The following is a 15,660-nucleotide window of genomic DNA, read 5'->3' as shown; positions in this document are numbered from 1 at the left end:
AAAGGAGATAAGTTTAGGGCACTGCGAAATGCCTAAAACTTCTCACATGGAAGTGCTTTGGTGAAGATGTTTGCAACATTGTCATGTGTTGACACAAAGATCATATTGATCTCCCTTGCATGCAACTTCTCTCTGACATAATGATAATGAACCTCAATGTGCTTCGTGTGAGCATGAAACACAGGATTCTTTGCCACTCTATAGCACTTTGACTATCAGTGAGAATTGGAGAAGGACTCTCCAATAAGAGACGAAGATCAGCGAACAAACGTCGCAGCCAAACACATCAACTGTCGCTGTGAAAGTGCCCTGTACTCAGCTTCACATGAGGAAGTAGCCACTATAGATTGCCTCTTGCTCAGCCAAGAGATGCAAGCTTTGCCCAAAAAGAAACAATTACCACTAGTGGACTGCCTGGTATCATAGTCTCCAGCCCAATCTCAATCACTGTAAGCATGCATCTGCAAATCACCCCCCCTGGGAAACATCAAGCCATAAGACTTTGTGCCTTGCAAATAACGGAAGATGCGTTTTACAGCCTGCCAATGTGTTAGTCTTTGGATTGTGCATATATCTGCTCACCTGAGATACTGCATACTGAATATCGGGCCGTGAATTGCACAAGTAGATGAGTCATCCAACAACCTGGTTATAAAGTGTGACATCCACTGATTCACCTGCATCATACATAGTAAGCTTCAGCCCTGGCTCCATGGGAGTGGCTATAGGCTTACAATCATGCATGTTGAACCTATCCAAGAGCTTCTGCACATAACTTGGATTGAGACATAATGATGCCACACTTGTCTTGTATAAATTGGATCCCCAAATAAAAATTTAACATGCCCAAATCTATCATGTCAAATTCAGCTTTCAACTCAGCTTTGAAATCTGCAATTATTTCCTCATTTGACCCTGTGAGCAGCATGTCATCTACATAAAGAATGATGACTAAAATGTCCTCCCCATTCTTCTTGATGTAGAGGGTTCTTTCCGTGGGACTATTATGTAACCCCTTCCTTGCCAGGAATGCATCAATCTTGGCATACCATGCACGTGGGGCTTGTTTCAGCCCATATAAAGCTTTGTTAAGCTTGCAAACCCGAAGTGCATTGACAGAAAGTTTAAATCCAAGAGGTTGTTTGACATAACCTCTTCCTGCAAGTCCCCATTAAGGAAAGCTGTTTTTATGTCCAACTGATGGACATTCCAAAGAAAATTTGCAGCCATTGCAATAACTGACCGTATGGTGGTCATCCGGGATGTAGGAGCAAAAGTCTCCTCATAATCTATGCCATTCTTCTGTGCATAGCCTTTGGCAACCAGCCTTGCCTTGTATCTGTCAATGGACCCATCTGGCTTCCTTTTCACCTTGAAAACCCACTTGGTACCAATGGCACGCTTACCTGGTGGCAAATCCACAACATCCCAAGTCTGATTTTTCTCAATGGACTGCAATTCATTGTGCATGGCATGCATCCAATGCAAATTATCCTTTGCTTCTTCAAAAGAGTCAGGTTCTTCTTCATCAAGAAGAGTACTTGCATAAGCTGTCTCAACTGAAACCTTACTGCACCACGAGTCTTGCCAAGCAATGGGGCCTCAAGCCTACTCTCCCTGGAAGTCTGTAGCAACCAATTCGGGACTGTTTTGGCTGCGTGTATCTCTCGAATCTCTTGCTTGACAACTTCATCCACACCCTGTGGAGGTACAAAATCAATTTGTGGCTGAATCGAGGCATGTGGATCCGGAGGAGGTTGCTGTAAATTCTGATTTTCAGCATGAACCTCAGCTGGGTAACCAAATGTTGTAGGAAGCATCCCCTCAAAAACATCATCTGAAGAAGCTGGAATATTAAATTCAGCATGTGTATGTGCTGAATCCTCTAAAAATATAACATCTCTACTAACAAAAATCTTGTGAGAAGCAAGATTGTAGAGACGATAGCCTTTGCTATGTGCACTATACCCAACAAAAATGCATTTAAGTGCCTTATCTGACAACTTGTGTTAAAACTCCACAGGCACGTGGGCATATGCAACACAACCAAAAACTCTGAAGTGATCCATTGAAGGCTTTCTCCCATGCCATGCCTTATAGGGAGTGATTCTCTTCAAAGCCTTTGTGGGAGCCCAATTCAAAACAGAGTTTGCACACATGAGGCCTTGGAGCCAAAACTTGTGAGGCAACTTTTTACTGTAAGCATGCATCTATCCATCTCCATAAGAGTGCGGTTCTTGCACTGAACTTTACCATTTTGTTGAGGTGTAAGCCTCATTATAAGCTGATGCGTGATGCCTTTCTCCTTCAAAAATGGCTCAAAAATCATGAGACATATACCCCCTCCTCTATCTATGCGAAGTGTCTGCACCTTGAGTCCTGTCTCATTCTCAACCATAGCCACAAAGTGTTTGAAATGCATAAACACTTCTGATTTTGCCTTAAGACCATAGACCCAAATGTAGTTGGTGAAGTCATCTATAAATGTAACATAATAAAGATAACCCCAAAAGTAGGTGTCCTCATGGGACCGCAGACATCACTGTGAATGAGCTGTAATTTGCGTGTAGCTCTCACTGCACCATCCTTAGGAAATCTATGCATCTTGCCAAGGTTGCAACCCTCACATGCATGAGGAGGAGGTGACTCTGAAGGAGGCAATGCATCAACCATAGCATGCTTCTCAAGTGTCATTAAATTGCCATAGCTCATGTGCCCATACCTGAATTGCCATAACTTTGCATTTAGCATCGCAGCAGTGGGAGTGCTCACTGGAAATGCGAGATCTGATCTTTTCTCATATATATCAAGCTGAAAAAGACCCCGATACAAAGTGCCAGACAACATTAAAGTATAGTCATTCTCTTTGTCTCTGACTGCACACTTAGCATCATCGAATACAACCTGAAATCCTCCTCTATTAAGAGAGGACAGTGAAAGCAAATTCTTCTTTATACTTGGCACATAGAGAACATCTGAAATTCTGAAATCTGTGCCATCAGTGGATGGGAGAATAATGTCCCCCACTCCACACAATGAATAAGAAGAATTATTTGCACAAGTCATCTTCTTTTTAGTAGGTGGTGGATGCAGAGATGCAAAAAGGCTCTTCTTAGAAGTGATGTGCTTTGAAGCACCACTATCAAAATACCAAGTATTCAGTGTCTCATTGACATTGAGAGAGCATGCATCCTTTGAAGGATCATAACTGCAAGTCAAGAAAGCATAAGGGTCATCTTCAATAGTGGCTGTAGCATCTGAACTACCCACTGAAAAATCTATAGTGCAAGACAGAAAGGCATAGTGCTCTTCCGCAAAGTTGGCTGTAATATCTCCCCCACTGTGAATGAGGAGCTAATGCATCTGACATAGCCATACCTGAATCTCTTTTCTTTTCTTTAGCTATGCACTTCTTGCATTCACCAATATAATGACATGGCTTCTTGTAGTAGTGACAAATGCCCTTCTTTCTAGGCTTATTTGACAAAATCAGCGAGGTGGGGAAACCAAGATAGGACTCAGGAAGAGAATTCAGAGTGGTGGTAATCATCTCTGAATCTGGAATGACTTCATCAATATTCAGCAATTGCTCCCTCAAATCCTGAAGCTTTGTGAGGTGAGTATTCATGGAATCTCCCTCATCCATATGCGTATGAGAAAGCTCTCGCTTCAGAAAGGAAACTCTGGCATCATTTCTTGCTGCAAACATACTAACCCAATATCTCCCAAGCGGCCTTTGAGGTCTTGCATGACCGAATGTGATGAATAATGAACCTTGACAGAAAGAGAAATTTTTGATAGAGCTTGTGCATCTCTAGAATCCCATCTTTTCAGCTCTGCTGTGGGAGCCCTTGGACTCCAACTACTTGTGCTGCATTTTGACCTCTACCCCTGCCTCGAGCTGTAGGAGTGACAATTGTAACCAGAGAACTGGCCTTGCTTCATCTCCATTAACATAATCCAACCAAGATGTTGCAAACTATAAAACTCCACAAGGAGGAGTTGGTGCCATCTGGAACTTATCCTCCTGTGTGAGGACTCCAAACACCTCATTGGGGTTGTTCTGAGACATTTTTGCCAGATAAACTAAAAAGTACAGCAAATTGAACAAGTAAAATCCCTTCATGGGATGCAAAATGCACAAGTAAAATCCGCCAAAGAAAATCTACCCAGAGTGACAAACACTATCACAGCCTATCAAAGGCTTGAAATGCACCACAATGCTCTGTTAATTGCCCAAAAATCTGCAAATAAAATCTGCAAAAAGTGATAAAGTCTGGAACTTGACTCACACTAACTCCAGAATTGCTTGCAAACCTCCAAAATGCTCTTTTAACTGCAAAATTGCAACCCAAATGCATAAGCACCAATTTCTTGTGGGAAATTGCTTACAAAAGAGGGCAAATGGTTTGAAAGACCCAAATGTTGCAAAATTTGCACTCTGCCTGTAAAAGCTCCAAATTTCAGTGCAAAATTGTAGTGTAATAGCAAAAGCCCCAAATTTCTTCAACACCTGCAAACTAGCTGCAATGTCTGCCCACAAATATAAAATGCCTCAAATTCACAGCCAAACAATGGATCAATGCATGAATGCCTGCCAAAGACCACATGCACAGAAGACCTTTTTCCACGACTCCTGCAAATGCATGGAGAATAGTACGGACTCTGCAAATGTACGGAATGCAAGACTGAGTACGGAATCCGTACAGTGTGTAGATGCTTGTACGGTGCGCTGACGACATGTGTACGGAACAATACGGCGGACCGTACTAGTGTACGGACGAATAATGTACGGATGGCGGCGTTGATGCAGGTACGGATTTGTACGGGCAGATTGCACGAAATGCAGTACAAAAACTGGCACGTGTATGGCGCTGTCAGGTACGGAATTTGTACTTGTACGGGATGGCGGCGTTGTACGGTCTGTTTGCGGGAGTTGCAGATACGGAATGAAGGTACGGACGACGCCAGATTTGAGCAGAACCGTATGGCAGTACGGAATCCGTACTGTCTTATGGACTGTACGGAATGATGATCTCGAGCTGGGGCGGGCTGAAGTACTGGAGCTATACGGACGAGAGTTGAGAGTTGAGAGCAGGTGTAGGAGCTAGGAGCAGGTTTGGGAAGAAACTCTGCTCTGATACCAAATGTGAGAAACAAGGAGAGCAAGAGTGAGTAAGAAAGAAAGAAAGAAAGAAAGAAAGTTTATTAAAGTCTTCGGAAGACCGATGGGTCTATGAGACTGTGAAAATCCTGATACAACGAGTTGTGATAGTGGAGCTACTAAACGAGCGTCCATACCAATGCAAAATGCAGAGTGGCAGTGCTAAGTCCTAAGTACAACATAGTGATGTCGGTGGTCGACTATATATCAATCTCAGCATCATCATCAATATCATCATCATCATCATCCCCAGCAACAGCAAGATATCAGGATGGATGAGGCAGTGGAGGCATGAAGTCGGCAATAGAGTGCTGTCGGCCACTCAGAGGTGCGGTCCTGGCACGTCTCTTGGTCGTAGCTCTACATCTAACCAGGGCTACTGTGACCCCCCTCGGTCGGGCTCCAACTCTAAACAAGGAGGGGATGTCTCCAAGTGTGATCTGTGTGTCGACCCTCTGTCTAAGCTGTCGGGTCACGGGTTCCGGGTCACGGTCATGTCGAGGCCTCGTCTCGTTGGGATCCATGTGATCTAGCTGAAAGAACTCCGTGATAGAGCTCTGAGAGGGATCAACCGAGGAAGAAGTCTGCTCCTGTCTCCGTGCTCGGAGTATCCTCTCGCGGTGTCTAAGTGCCTCATGAATGAAACCTGCCAAACACCGCTGGTCTGGGTAGGAGAGGAAATGGGCTAAAATCCCATAACTATCTCTGAAGAGGCAGTGGAAACGTCCTCGGATCTCATAGTACACAGGACACCTGAAGATGAAATGCTTCTCTGTCTCAACCTCCTGTATGTCACATAGTGTGCATATGCGCCGCTCCCTGGGTAGTCGCTCTGCTCTGCCGCTCTCGATGCGAAGTCTGTGTGAAGAGACCCGGAACTGCCCAAGAGAGATCCTCATCGAGTGGGGTAGGTGAATCTGTGTGTATCCTGGTGGGTCAATGAAACCCTCCGCTGTGATATGTAAGAAGTGATCTCTGTAGAAGCTAAGCTTCATTGGGAGTTCACTCCGTTCCAAGCAGGTCCGAAAAGTGTGTAGCTGTAGTAGATCCTCACGGATAACCTGGTTGACCTCGTGTGATAAGAGGGGAGAGAACGGAGCATCCATGCTATACTGGAGGGGAGGTAGTCTATCCATGTGGAGCCCCAGTCACTCAAACCATCTCTTTGTACGTGCATACCAGCACCTCTGATCTCCTCCTGCTGCAAGTGCCATAGAAGAGGATAAAGCTATCCATGGTAGCCTGCTACGCCCCGAGGTATAATCCCCATATTCCCTAACTCGGTACAGATATGTGATGACCTGAAATGCAGCATCTAGCTGTAAAGGGGGTGACCCAAACTCAGCCTGAATGATCTAATGAGGAACGGATGACTTACCACGAATCATCCGTGATAGCATGAGAACCTGTAGCCGCTCCACACGGGCCCACTCTGTATCCGACAAGTCTGGTCCCCAACAAGGACTGCCGTACATCCCCGCTGGGCGAGCCAAGGAGTCAAAGAGCAACCCCTTGGTGCGTGGATCTTGAAAGTGTGAGCGGAAGCACTGCCTCTCTAGCCTGGCCAATGAGGCATACCCTCTACTCAAGCGTGCCTGCATCGCAGGTCTCATAGTGAAGCTCGGTCCGGAGAAGATAACCCCAAGATAAGTGTATGATGAAACTATCTTAACAGATGACCCCGCGAATGTGAACTGCTCCTGACGCATGATGGCTCGAGATGTATTGAAGATCATGACCTTGATTTTACCCAGGTTGACCTTCAAATCATGAGACTCACAAAAGGACTGTAGTGCGTCTAGGTGTCTCTGAAGCCCCTCTGCTGAGGAAGACAAGAGAGCCACGTCATTTGCATAGAGCAAAATCTGGATCAACGTGCCTGCAAGAGAGCAACCTACACCCCCCTGTGTCTGCAGCACTGTCTCAAGCTCATCAATGTAGAGGCCAAACAAGGTAGGCGACAAAGGACACCCTTGTTTGACCCCGATGGTACTCATGATCTCGTCTGTCCACCCGGATCCTACCCGAACTCTGCCAGAAACTCTCTCGTAAAGTGCCATGACAGCCCAAATGATCTCCTGGTCATAACCCAAGTTCTGTAGGTGGCATATGAGGCGGGCTCTCGGGAGTGTGTCAAATGCCTTGCGAAAATCCACAAAGCAACAATAAACCCTCTGCTTCCATGATCTCGCCTCCTCGATGATACATCTGAGCGTCAGAATGTGGTCCATGGTTCCATGATCACGCCGGAATCCGGCCTGTCTTGCTGCTCTGAGTCCTCGACACTCTGCAAGTCTGCTAACCTCGGAGTCAAGTACTGATGCATAAATCTTGGACATGACATGTCCAATCATAATGGTCCTGTAGTTCTCCGGGCTCATGGGATCCCCTGCCTTGTGGATGGGTGAGATAGTGTTAATGGTCCAAGTGTGTGGAAATCCCAAACAAACCGCTTCATTAAAAAGCTTTGCTAAGATCGGGGCTAAGAGGTTAATCCCATATGCAATGAACTCAGTACATAGTTGCGAGATTTTGCACCAGTAAGCACTTCTTCCCTCATGATCCTTCACTCGGCCATTATGAAGTTTCATTACAGCATCCTTTACCTCTCCTCTAGTGAAGAGGGTGCAGGATGTGGGACGAGGCATGTGTGAGAGGCTAGGGACTGGCTGATTTGGGATGTCATAAAGTGTGCGTTCATAATCAAACGAGATCTGGGTGTCAGTGAGTGGCGGAGGGGACCGTACTTCTAGAAATCTCCGCCAGAAGTCCTTAGAGTTGTTACTAAACAAAATGTTCAGTAGCTCCTCGTTTCGACGAACGAAGTCTAGTTTCTTCCTTCGTACCAGTCTACGGTATTCACGTAGCGTATCTGGTGCACTTGGAAGACTGTTTTTGGTTTCGAATCTGAGTTGACGGCGTAAGGCCTTACACTCATCATCGTACCAACTATTACAGGGTACGGTTCCAGGGGGTGGTGGGCGGGTGGAGCGGGTGGTGTGGGGAAAGGCGTGAATGGTAGCCTCGTGTAGTGAGCGGGTGACAAGGGCAGCACGATCCTCTAAAAGGGGTATGAAGTCAATATAAGCGAGAAGTATGTACAGACGGCCAGAGTAAGAAGGTGAGTGATCCCAATCAAAGCGTATATCGTGGTAGGTGGAGTAAGCCCTGAGTGGGGTGGAAGGTGCTGTGCGAGGGGAGGTGGAGATGCGAAAGAAAACGTATGTGTGATCAGCCCCTGGGGGGAGAGGTGCTACAGTGAAGTCAGTAATGCGAGATGTGAAGACAGGGGATCCCATGATGTAATCAACAACACTAGAGCCCCCCCCATGTGGAAAGCATGTGAAACCACCTGAAGCAGGCCATCTGTCAAGACCATTATAGATAATGAGATCATGTATTCTGCCCAGGTCTAAGAGGGCCTGCCCATAGGATGAAAGTGGACCTCGTCTGTCAGTCGAAACCCGTAGCATACCTGCCTCCTCAAGGTCAACATCTGCCAGTAGAGTGGAATCATCTCTGAAATCAAGAAGTGGTACCTGACGGGTCCTTGTCCTCACGTTGAAGTCCCCCACTAGAAGGACTATTCCGTGACTAGAAAAGTCAACAATGGATTGATAAAGGACAGCAAATGGGGATGTCTCATCATCACCTCGAATATCTCTGGCAAAGTGGGAGGTCTCCGGGGGGAAGTAGCAAACTGCGGCAAACAAATCCTGGCTATCCATGTGTCGTATCGAGATCCAAAGAAATATAGAATGTGTATCTCTCTGCTCTACTGAAATGATCCCCCGAAGTGTGGATCTGAAAAGGACTGCAACTCCACCTGAACCTCGAACTCCTCCTGTACCCCTCGTCTCATCTCTGTAGGCAGACTCCCATGTATATCCGCTGACTATTGGGAGAGGGCGCTTTGGACTCTGATGTGTCTCTGTATAGAAGACTATGTCGTGGCCTGTATAGGATTCCGAGAAGTTCCCTGGTTCTGACCATAAGGTACCATTACAGTTCCAAATGGTGCAAGACAGGGTCTCGGATATCTGAGTCTCATAGGCCCCGCTTCCCTATGTAGGGGAGGGGGCAGGTGTCCTACGGGGGCCTGTAAGAAGTCATCCCTCTCGTACCACTGCCCACTTCCCCTCCTTTCGGGCCTGATCCCGCTGCTGCAGCAAAGAGCGCCTCTCCTCAACCTGTAGAGCTGTGAGATCCTCATCCATAGAGATCGCTGGCTGATCTCGAAGGACTGACCTGCGTCGTAGAGTTGAAAGTCGCGCCTGAGTGTCATGAAATGGTATGATCAGGGGTTGCTCTTGGTTGGGATCTCTCCCCACCCGCCATGCCCTCTCTATCCTGTGCTCAGCCACATCCAGGGTAGCGGTCACGAACGCAGTCGCATCTACCATCGGTGTAGCCTCAGTGCGTGGGATCCCGCGTACTCTGATGTTGAGAGCCTTACTGGCTCTCTGCTGCTGCTCCATGAGGGTAGCTGAAACGGTGACCCTTGCGGGTTCCCGTTTGGCCACGTCATCCCATCTGGAAGTCTCCTCAATAGCAGATTGCATGCTCGCAATCTTTGCCTCGACCACCGGGGTACTCCCTGGGACAGTGTGTATGGCTGTGACCTCCTATCGAAGCTGCATGATATCCTGTCCGAGTCCCTGAATAAGATCCGCCTACTCCCGAATGGCCCTAGCCTGCTCTTGTATGATGCGGCTCTGCTCCTGGTTGAAGCAGACCTGCTCCCGTGCGAAGCGAGCCAGCTCCATCTCACGCTCACGAAAATTATGTATCTCTGTGAGTAGGGTCTCACGCGCCGCTGGTGTGTGAGTCCACCCATGTCCATGCTGAAACTGTGGTGCCTGTGGCATGAAAGAGTGGGACTGAGTCCGAAAACTGGACGGTGGCTGAGTGAGGAACGGAGATGACAGTGGAATGGGTGAGGCAGTCCCAACGGGGTGTGGGAGGATGGGCTGACTGAGAGGGAGAGGGGAGAGTGAAGCATAATGCGGCACAGTGTATGACACCTCGGAAGTAGGTGTCAGAAGCTGTGTGAGAGCTGTAACAGGAGAAGAGGGAAAGGGAACAACCGGCGCCATGGGCATGAGTATGTCACTGATCGTAGATGTAGATGGAGTTGAGACTGGAACTAGAGCTGGGCCTGAAGCGGGGACTGAAGTCGAAGTAGAGATAGAGATAGAGGGAGCTGAGGTTGGAGCTGAAAACGAAACTGACACTGTAGCGGGAGTTGAGGTTGAGGTTGAGGTAGAGGTAGATGCTGAAGAAGCTGAGGCGGGTCCTAACTTTGCCTTGCTGTTTACCCCGAATCCACTTCGGTTGTAACGTGTGTTCACATCCTCCAAATTCAGTTGTGTCGTTTGCTTTTTTTTTGTTGTTGTTATTTTCGTCTTTCTTGGCTTTGTCCCCCATTCTCTTGGGGTGCGGGTGCAGATCGTAGTGTCAATGTTCAACCGGGAGCGGGAGCAGCAGTTCCCCCCCCATAATGGGAGGCACGTCGAGTGCGAGGTGGTGGAGAGGTAGTGCGGAAGCCTGAAGTGGAGAGGCAGCCAAGAGGTGGAGGAGGAGGAGAGGCTTTTTTTTTTTTTGCCCCTTATGGAAAAGAGACCCCCCCCCAAAAAAAAAAAGGGGTAGCGGGGAGCGAAAGGGGGGGGGGTGCGGTTAGCTGCAGCTGCAGCAGCGCCCAAGGGGGTAGCGGGGGGGAGGGGGGAGGAGGGGAGGGCTGAGTGGGGGGTAGTGGGGGGGCTGAGTGGGGGGGCTGAGAGCGGGAGGGTTGAGGGAGGGGGTGAGCGGAGGGGTGAGCGAGGGGCTGCGGGGGCTGAGCGGAGGGGTGAGAGGAGGGGTGCGAGGGGTGAGCGGGGGGGCTGAGTGAGGGGGTGAGCGGGAGGGTTGAGGGAGGGGGTGAGGGGGGGGGCTGAGCAGAGGGGTGAGAGGAGGGGTGCGAGGGGGTGAGTGGGAGGGCTAGGGCTGAGAGAGAGAGGAGGGGTCCAAGGGGTGAGCGGGTGGGCAGCGGAGGGGTGCGATGAGGTGAGCGGGGGGGCTGAGCGAGGGGGTGAGCGGGGGGGCTGAGCGAGGGGCTGCTGAGCATAGGGAGCTGAGGCGTAGGGAGCTGAGGCGTAGGGAGCTGAGCGTAGGGAGGGGAGGCGTAGGGAGGGGAGGGGGGGGGTAGCGGAGGGCTGAGCGTAGGGAGCTGAGCGGGGCTTAGGCAAAGGGCTCAATAGTGGACTGAATGAAGTGAAGTACAAAAGAGAGAAGAGATGAGGGGTTTTGTCTAAGTGACAAAACCCTATATAATCACTAACCGTAGTTAGGGATTAGACTGTGGTTAGGGGGAAAAACCTCTATGAGGGAAAAGTGCCCCTAACCCACTTATTACATTACATTGGCCACTGCCTAGAATATAATAATAATTCTAACACTGTAGCCGCTCAAATCTCCTCCACTCTGTCCTGGTGATATCGCATTCCAAGAAGGGTGCTGCATACATGGCGGTTGGCCGCATTAAAGTGTCGAAAAGCTAGCTCTTTGTCGGTGGATGCTGCAAGTGTGCCTGGAAATATTGTCTCTCTAGTTGGGCCAAAGTGCTCTCTCCCCGTGTGAGTCGTACCGTAGTTGCTTGAGACATTGTGAAGATAGGGCTTGTGAAAATTGCTCCCAAGTATGTGTAGGACTGCACTATCTCCACTGGCTCAGCACAGCAGGTGAAGCTGTGTCGATGAAGCACTGTGCATGAGGTGTTGAAGGTCATCCCTTGGTCATCCCAAGGTTGACTATCAGGTCGCTCTCTCTCCAGAAAACCTCCAGGGCCTCTAAGTGCCTATGCGAGCCCTTTGGTGAAGATGATATGAGGACTATGTCATCGGCATATAGCAATATCTATATCATGAGGTCAGCTAGAAGCGATCCTTCACCCCCTAGGTAGTCTATGAAAGATGTGATGTCATCAATGTAGAGTCCAAAAAGGATTGGTGAGAGGGGGCAGCCCTGCTTCACCCCTATCGTGCTCTTAAGCCAATCCAACAAACCACCTGGCGCTCGAACTCTCCCTCTTACAGACTCATGTAGACTCATCACTCCCCAAATCAAAGTCTCTGCGATCTGCATCTCCTGTAATCTCCTAATCATGCGGGATTGTGGGATAGTGTCGAAAGCCTTTCGAAAGTCTACGAGCAAGCGTAGATTTTTTGGTGTCTGGACTTCGTCTCCTCAATGATAGTCTTCAAAGTGAGAGAGAGAGAGAGAGAGAGAGAGAGATTAACGTCTTTAGAAGGCCTCACGGGCCTATGAGACAAGGTAAAATCAAAGTAACTCATAGAAGTTGCTCAGGGTTGAGACAGAGAGCTTGCCAGGGCCCTTGTTGAGAGCTATACTAAGAAACTCAAGAGGTCCAAGGACTCAGAAGTCCTAAGATAGCAAGAGATGTGATCAATCGACTATCATCTATGATCTTGGTGCCATGGCAACCCTCTAGTGGGATGTGAAGATATTTCGTGTCTATCTTAGCCAGGTCGTCTCTCGTTACGGTGAGACGGGTGGGCCTCCATGATCTCTGTATCCAACGAGCCATATCAAGAGTGACACTTTGGCTCTGATGATCCCCTCTAAGAACAACTGAGACAGGTTGGATGTGATGAAGGGCGAAAAGGGCTACTTTAGTGGCCCTTTAGGTGGGAATTGTGGAGGAACTATATAAGTCTGCATCCACCAATCATTGTGTACTTTTTGATGTGACATCTAATCTTATCTCCTCCTCTCTCTCTCTCTCTCTCTCTCTCTCTCTCTCTCCTGCTTTCCCACTGCTTTCTCTCTCTCCTACCCCTTCTCCCTTCCTCTGTCTCCTTTCCTCTCCTCAATCCCCTATTCTCCAATCTGTCCCCTTCCCCTATTCTACATTGGTATCAGGGCTCCGACCTAGCACCTTTGTTTTCACCTTCCCTTGCTCTGACTCAGGTGCAGCTGACTTAGGTGCAACACAATGCATTTGCAACGGGGTCACCCAAAATCTATCCTTGAATGACTAGTAATCCGTCGCTCCACGACTAGCGCCAATACGCCGACACTGGTTGACCAAACAATGCTACTCAAAGGACGCATTCATTGGTTGAGCATTGCTACGATACCTCTTCGATAGAGGGATCGTTTCTGCTACAATACTTCTTCGATAGAGGGAACCTGGAGATTAGAACCTCCGTTCCAGATCTATGGTCACAGCTACGTCAGTCATGGGGACGTGAAAAGTGATGTAAAGTTTAATGTAACTCAATCGAGGGTTAAGCATGGTTAAGTCTAGTATTAGTTGGGCTGTGAGGGACTGGCTAGAGGAAGCGTAGACTTCCTAGAAGTCCCTAGAGGCAATTTCTAAGTGCACCGACTAGGTCCTAGGGGCAAGGCATAGGCATTTAAGAGGGGTCATAAAGTTGGGCCCAAGGACATCCAACGTTGTCCTTGGTATGGTGGTGGGGAAAGGACAGAGGGTCAGTGTGACACGTGAAATCCTTGAGGCTGGTTTGAGCACAGTTTGCTAGTGGTTTGGATGCTTGGATGCCTTTCAATTGGGGTCAAGTTAGAAGTGGATGTCTAAGATTGCCTTGCCAGTTGGATTCTAGTGGTGCACTATGGAATAGATGCCCAAAGGATAGTCAGAGGATTTGCAAAGAGTAACGGTGCAAGGGTGAGCCCTTGGTATAAAGCATTTCCATTCAGAAGCATTAAATAAATATCGAAAGGGGCGCCAAGGCATTTGGGGCCAGTGGTGTTAAGTGGTTGAATTGATTAAAGCTCGCATTGTGGCTATTTATGAGGTTTATGACTGAGTAGACAAGGATTACTGTCCTTTAGATTTCTGAAGGCCGGTTACGACGACAATGCACAATGCATGCTGAAAATATATAAATACGGACAATGTAATGAAATAGAATCAAGTATTGTTAATGCTTCTGATGCTGAAGTCACAGGAGATGAATCTATTTTGGAATCCAGTAGAGGATGATGCACCCAATGCTGATGTCACAGGAGATGAATCCATTTTTGAGGGCCATGAAGACTTTCGTAATGATGTAGTGACTGAAGGTGACAAATTCGTTGTTCTTGCAGAGCTTGATAACTGATAAAGGGTAGACTTTAACATTTTGAAATGCACTGCGATCAGAAAAATTGCCATACATATAGTGAAAGACAAATGGGGGGGGGGGGGGGTGCAAGCGAGGCTTTTGCTATGCTGGTGGTTTGTACTACAAAAGCCATGATGGAACATTATTATCATCTAATGGTTGAAAGGTCTAGCAACAATCATCCTTTCACGTCTGGTAAAGTCCATTAAGTCTTCAATGGAGACTATGAATCATCTGTAACTTGTATTTCGTAACTTCTGAGACATGAGGCTATATGAACTGTAATGCTAGATCTCTGTAATGAGACTTTATCTTATGAATAATCATGCTTAGGCAAAATCATATTTTTTGTACAACTGTTTATGTATGATGTTGAGAAAACTGCTCACACATTTGCAGAAGGCCAACAGGCAGACACAGAGAGTTTTTTCCAGCGAAAGCTAAGAGAGGATTTGTCATTTGATTAGCCACACAACATTGTTTATAATCCACTTTTCATGTTGCTCTCGTTAGGATGTGACAAGCATGACACATGGGAATGAGATTAACATGAAAAGTGGAGTGCAAACGATGTTTAAGTCTCCAAAGTGTCTTGGAATCTCTTAAAATGCATGTCTTCGAAATGGAAATACAAAATCAAAACATTGAGCAACTCCAGTAAAAGAATTGCTTGAGAAGGATATATCGTTTTATTTTTTTGGATGTCTAATATAGTCGGCAGATTTAATTAGTTAAAAGGAACTTCATAATGAATCTGACTAAAATTGGGATGAGTGATGATTGTCGAGCTCTCTTGATGCCAAAGTAAAGAACTACCAAGGGAGAAGCAAATAGAGAGACCAACTCCTATTTGCTCATCACTTGGTGCATACTAGTAAAGAAAGAGTAGATGCAATGATGGAAGACTCCGAAGTGAAGGATTGTTGGAGCGTAACAGAGCGCTGTGGGCAATATGGTCAGAGCACCCATTTCAGCTAGATACTGCAATTTACAGAATATAGATGAAAAGATCAGCCCTTTTTGTTAATATAGATGAAAAAATCAATCCTTTTTTGTTAATAGGAAAAGTGAAGGTTCATAGATGCCTCCCTCTACCATATGCTGTCTACTCCTGAATGCAACATATAAGAGGAGAGACCTTGGAAGTCTATTCCACCTTCATGAGTTTTGTACGTATCAAAGAATTCATGTTAGATCCATAGTAAGAGGCAGTTTCTTAATATAGTATAGAATCTTGATTGTACAATTCTAAATTATAAATGACTGTGTATTTTTCAAAGTTTAATGATATTAAAAGAATGACATTGTGCTTAATAAATGGTGCTGAATCAAGATTTGACCATTAAGAATTCAAACACATGAGAAGGGACA

At 47.1% G+C, this 15,660-nt stretch overlaps 1 long non-coding RNA gene across 1 annotated transcript in view; it reads left to right on the top strand.

The window, feature by feature from the left end:
- The window catches only part of LOC147896470 (uncharacterized), a 91,630-nt gene extending 77,283 nt beyond the window's left edge, over positions 1-14,347 (top strand). The window contains exon 2 of the long non-coding RNA XR_015541816.1: positions 14,134-14,347. This is a non-coding gene — a long non-coding RNA (uncharacterized LOC147896470). The remainder of the gene's footprint in view (positions 1-14,133) is intronic.
- The last annotated feature ends 1,313 nt before the right edge of the window (positions 14,348-15,660 follow it).

The sequence above is a fragment of the Dipteris shenzhenensis genome, chromosome 11 (assembly GCF_047967505.1).
Source record: "Dipteris shenzhenensis isolate YYH24624 ecotype China chromosome 11, Dip_SZ_1.0, whole genome shotgun sequence".
In the NCBI taxonomy this organism is placed as follows: Eukaryota; Viridiplantae; Streptophyta; class Polypodiopsida; order Gleicheniales; family Dipteridaceae; genus Dipteris; species Dipteris shenzhenensis.
Note: the sequence above shows the minus strand (reverse complement) of the source record. Positions and strands in the feature narration are given on the sequence as shown.